Source organism: Ranitomeya imitator, chromosome 4, assembly GCF_032444005.1.
Source record: "Ranitomeya imitator isolate aRanImi1 chromosome 4, aRanImi1.pri, whole genome shotgun sequence".
In the NCBI taxonomy this organism is placed as follows: domain Eukaryota; kingdom Metazoa; phylum Chordata; class Amphibia; order Anura; family Dendrobatidae; genus Ranitomeya; species Ranitomeya imitator.
In genome coordinates, this window is record NC_091285.1 from 274,674,547 (window position 1) to 274,680,546 (window position 6,000).

Here is a 6,000-nt window from a genome sequence, read left to right on the forward strand (position 1 = left end):
AGTGGCAAAATCTACAATTTGGTACATCCTGAGAAAGAAAGAAAGCACTGGTGAACTCATCAATGCAAAAAGACCTGGGCGCCCACGGAAGACAACAGTGGTGGATGATCGCAGAATAAACTCCATGGTGAAGAGAAACCCCTTCACAACAGCCAACCAAGTGAACAACACTCTCCAGGAGGTCGGTGTATCAATATCCAAATCTGCCATAAAGAGAAGACTGCATGAAAGTAAATACAGAGGGTTCACTGCACGGTGCAAGCCACTCACAAGATTCAAGAATAAAAAGGCTAGACTGGACTATGCTATAAAACATCTAATAAAGCCAGCAAAGTTCTGGAAGAACTTTCTTTGGACAGATGAAACAAAGATCAACCTCTACCAGAATGATGGAAAGAGAAAAGTATGGCGAAGGCATGGTACAGCTCATGATCCAAAGCATACCACATCATCTGTAAAACACTGCGGAGGCAGTGTAATAGTTTGGGCATGCATGGCTGCCAGTCGCACTGGGTCACTAGTATTTATTGATGATGTGACACAGGACAGAAGCAGCCAAATGAATTCTGAGGTATTCAAAGACATACTGTGTGCTCAGATCCAGCCAAATACAGCCAAATTGATTGGTCGTCGTTTCATACTACAGATGGACAATGACCCAAAACATAAAGCCAAAGCAACCCAGGAGTTTATTAAAGCAAAGAAGTGGAATATTCTTGAATGGCCAAGTCAGTCACCTGATCTCAACCCAATTAAGCATGCATTTCACTTGTTAAAGACTAAACTTCAGACAGTAAGGCCCAAAAACAAACAGCAACTGAAAACCACCGCAGTGAAGGCCTGGCAGAGCATCAAAAAGGAGGAAACACAGCGTCTGGTGATGTCCATGAGTTCAAGACTTCAGGCAGTCATTGCCAACAAAGGGTTTTCAACCAAGTGCTAGAAATGAACATTTTATTTAAAATTATTGAATCTGTCCAATTACTTTTGGTCCCTTTAAAAACAGGGTGGCAGATGTTAAGGAGCTGAAACTCCTAAACCCTTCATCCAATGTTAACATGGATACCCTCAAATGAAAGCTGAAAGTCTGAACGTCAACTGCATCTGAATTGTTTTGTTTAAAATTCATTGTGGTAATGTCTATAAATAAAATTAGAAAAATGTTGTCTCTGTCCAAATATATATGGACCTAACTGTATATATACAGTATATATACACTGTGTATATATATATGTGTGTGTCTCACTGACATATATATACTGTATATATATATAGACTGTATATATGTTTTCATGAATATTTAAGCCCATGGACCTATTATATGTCCACTTTGCAAGCCAGCGAGAAAATCTCGCCATACGGATGCCACATGGATGTCACACAGATGCTTACATGCGAGAAAATTGCATCCTCATACTTACTGCAGACAGATGACATACGGATTACTGTTCATGGAACATTTATGAGATTCTCGTCCGTGTAAAATGGACCGATTTTTTCATACGTTGTGTGTGACTCCAGCGTAATTAAAATATAATCCGGTTTCTTCACACTGACCAAATACTGAATGTTTGAACATAGTATTAGTGTCCCATGAACGTTGTTTTTTTTTCATGAAAAAAAAAAATCCAAGCCTTTCCTTTCTATTAGACAGTAAGGGTGCTTTCACACTGAGTTCAGGCACTTGTTTGGTGGCCCCATTGAGGCTTACATCCAAATCCCTGTAAAACTGGATTCGGATGAACGCGTCAACAGGGCCATAGACTATAATGGTGCCGGCAGAGCAAACATACACTTTGACGTGCATCATTTTTGCGCGTATACTGTATATGCCTACTGGAGGCGAACACCCAGACGAAGTCTGCTACATTTGAGTGTCCGCCTCCAGTAGGTATACACGCTCCAAAATGCTGCATGACAGAGCACACGGTCGCTCTGCTGGCATCATTATGGTCTATAGTCCTGTTGGCACATACATCCGTATCTCATTTTCGTCTGTAAGCCTCGACAGGGTCACTTAATGGGTGCCTTAACGCAATTTGAAAGCAACCTAAAAAACGGACGTTACTTGAATGAAACATGGATGGTGTCTGAGTGCTATCCATTTTTCTTACTGACCCATTGAGTTGTGTTACGAGGTTTGGATACACAATTCGGATAAAAAACAGACATGTTTCCTTTTTATGTGGTCACTTGGTCCACTAAAAAACATGCACATGTGAACAACCCCATAGACTATGATTTCGGCCGTATTTAGAGTTTCTGCTGCCCTAGGCACTTTTAGTGCTGCCTCCCTTTGGTGAGTATGACACTATCGGCAGTGACTTTGGCAAAAATTGTTGATGTGAATGTAGCCTTTTGCAGCAGATACAGCATTTTTTCCGCATCTTCTGTGTAACGGATCACTTACGGCAACAGTGCGTTCGGCCTCATTCATTCCCTATGGGACTCCGGACATATGCTGAACTTGCAGTTTTGCAGCGATCCGGCAAATGCGGTACTTGCAGCAATGGAAAAAAACCACTGCTACCAGTTTTTTTTTGTCTCACCGCAAGTGCAAAACAGCAAGTTCCGCACATGTCCGCAAGCAGCCATCACTACCTGTCCCTGCACCTTGCTAGCTCATCCCTAACCATCCCTCCCTGACCTAAAACTACATTATAAAGCTTTAGAAAAACAATTTATTACCTGACATATTCCTATGATAATGAGGGCTCCAGGCTACGCGTAGACTGGGATGGGCAGTCTCCAGGTCTCCATTCTCTCTCTGTGCACACCCTCAGTCCCTGCCTCACTGCCTGCACTGTGCACAGACATCCTTCCACCGGACCCGGTAACCACCGCTCGCAGTAGCATACCGGCAGAGGTGTATCTAGGGTTTCTGGCACCCGGGCAAGAATGCATTTTGGCGCCCCCCCAGGACATATGCGATTTTCACACTTAGTCATGTATCCACGAGCTCTTCTCCCTAATGTTCTCAATATTCAGTGAAAAACAGAGAGAAGCAGAAGAGAAGCTCATTGTCACAGGACCATAAGTATGAAAGTTGCATATGAGTGAAGTGTCCATGTGATGACTACTGGAACCTGCAGAGCTGAATCCTGACATCGCAGCTACTGAATTCTCACAACTAATGCATTGCACATTTTAGGATTCTCCCTTGCCTGTGGACAGTCTTGTCAGCACAAGCACGTGATTTGTATACTTCTGGCCACATTCCGACTAGACGTGCCCGGCCTCGCTCAGATCATTTTCATTGACAGAGGCCACACATGTCTAGTCAGCACGTGGCTGCACATATGTAAAATCGCCAGCACGAGAGAATCCTGACAGCGTGCAGTGCGCACTGTGAGAACTCAGAAGTCTGCAGTCACAATGAATAACTGCAGACTCATCACAAACCTGGACATCCCCTTTAATGCTCCGAACATAAATAAAAACATCAAAATTAGTCAGTATCACAAAAAACATTTACATTCAGGTACCTTATACAGTTAGGGCCAGAAATATTTGGACAGTGACACAAGTTTTGTTATTTTAGCTGTTTACAAAAACATGTTCAGAAATACAATTATATATATAACTAGATGGCAGCCCGATTCTAAAGAATCGGGAGTCTAGAATCCATATATACTTTATTTATTCAAATATAAGAATAATACAATTAATAAATAATGGTAAGAAAGAACAAAAAATGGCTGCACTCACCAGCTCTTGACAATTCTTGTTATTTAAGGTACAGTTACACAGGATCCATGAACATGCTTATGAGGGGAGGGATGAAAGACATCAGACGACAACTTTGCGTGTTGTGGCAAATGCCACAACAACGGTTCTTTGCTTAAGGCTTTTCGCTCTGCATCATTACCATACTTTATATCAGACCTGATCTTACGTGCGCCATCAGCAGCTTTGGGCTCTGTGTCATTAGTATACTTAACAGTATCCAGGCACTTGCATCTATCCTCTGTACTCTTGTTAACACGCTGTTTGCGCTTACGTCCGGCATCGGCGGCTTTTCGCTCTGCATCATTACCATACTTTATATCAGACCTGATCTTACGTGCGCCATCATAAGCTTTGGACTCTGTGTCATTAGTATACTTAACAGTGTCCATGCGCTTGCATCTATCCTCTGTACTCTTGTTAGCACGCTGTTTGCGCTTACGTGCGGCATCGGCGTCTTTTTGCTCTGCATTATTAGTATACTTTCTATCAGACCTAATCTTACGTGCGCCATCAGCAGCTTTGGGCTCTGTGTCATTAGTATCCTTACTATTAGAGCTCATGTTGGCTAAGCTAAACAGCTTTAAGCGTGGTGGTGGCAAACAACAGGTTAATAAGAGGCAGTGTCAGGTAGTAGGAAAATAGCCAGTTAATAATAGGCAATAGTTCTTTGCAGGAATGCAGATATTAATAAATAGGCAGTTTACATTGCAGAGAAATTGCTGGGCAATAATGGACAATGTCCTTATGTGGCAAATAATAGAGCAATATACCCAATGTGGCAAAGAAGAGGTTAATAAACGGCAGTCTCTCAGTATAACAGTCAGTGAATAATAGGCAGTATATGGAGAAAACACCAAACAAAAGTTCAAAATTGGTGTGAAAATGTCACTGAACCACTTCACAACTAAATATATATAGTTTTGGTAAATGGTATTATCATTTTTTTGACGAAATTCGGCAGGAGCTTGAAGAGCAACGTCACTGGGCCCGCCTCCACACAGTAGAAACTTGCTGTGAGGTAAAAATTCAAAAATCACACCAAAATGGCGGGCGGAGTGTGTCACAGTACGGCACGTTTCTGATTGGTCGCTCGCAGCAGGCGGCAACCAATCAGACACTGGACACTGTTGACGTCACTTATCTCCGGACATTAGCTCCGGACATTAGCTCCGGACATTAGCTCCGGACATTATCTCCGCACATTAGCTCCGGACATTAGCTCCGGACAAAGCCACGGAAGTTGGCACAAATTGCAGGAAGTAGTATTCTAGGCAATTAATCTCCGGACATTAGCTCCGGACATTAGCTCCGGACATTAGCTCCGGACAAAGCCACGGAAGTTGGCACAAATTGCAGGAAGTAGTATTCTAGGCAATTATATATTAGATATGGGCTGAAAGTGCACACTCCCAGCTGCAATATGATAGTTTCCACATCCAAATCGGAGAAAGGGTTTAGGAATCATAGCTCTGTAATGCATAGCGTCCTCTTTTTCAAGGGACCAAAAGTAATTGGACAATGGACTCTAAGGGCTGCAATTAACTCTGAAGGCGTCTCCCTCGTTAACCTGTAATCAATTAAGTAGTTAAAAGGTCAGGGGTGGATTCCAGGTGTGTGGTTTTGCATTTGGAAGCTGTTGCTGTGAGCAGACAACATGCGGTCAAAGGAACTCTCAATTGAGGTGAAGCAGAACATCCTGAGGCTGAAAAAAAAAAGAAAAAATCCATCAGAGAGATAGCAGACATGCTTGGAGTAGCAAAATCAACAGTTGGGTACATTCTGAGAAAAAAGGAATTGACTGGTGAGCTTGGGAACTCAAAAAGGCCTGGGCGTCCACGGATGACAACAGTGGTGGATGATCGCCGCATACTTAATTTGGTGAAGAAGAACCCGTTCACAACATCAACTGAAGTCCAGAACACTCTCAGTGAAGTAGGTGTATCTGTCTCTAAGTCAACAGTAGAGAGAAGACTCCATGACAGTAAATACAAAGGGTTCACATCTAGATGCAAACCATTCATCAATACCAAAAATAGACAGGCCAGAGTTAAATTTGCAGAAAAACACCTCAAGAAGCCAGCTCAGTTCTGGAAAAGTATTCTATGGACAGATGAGACAAAGATCAACCTGTACCAGAATGATGGGAAGAAAAAAGTTTGGAGAAGAAAGGGAACGGCACATGATCCAAGGCACACCACATCCTCTGTAAAACATGGTGGAGGCAACGTGATGGCATGGGCATGCATAGCTTTCAATGGCACTGGGTCATTT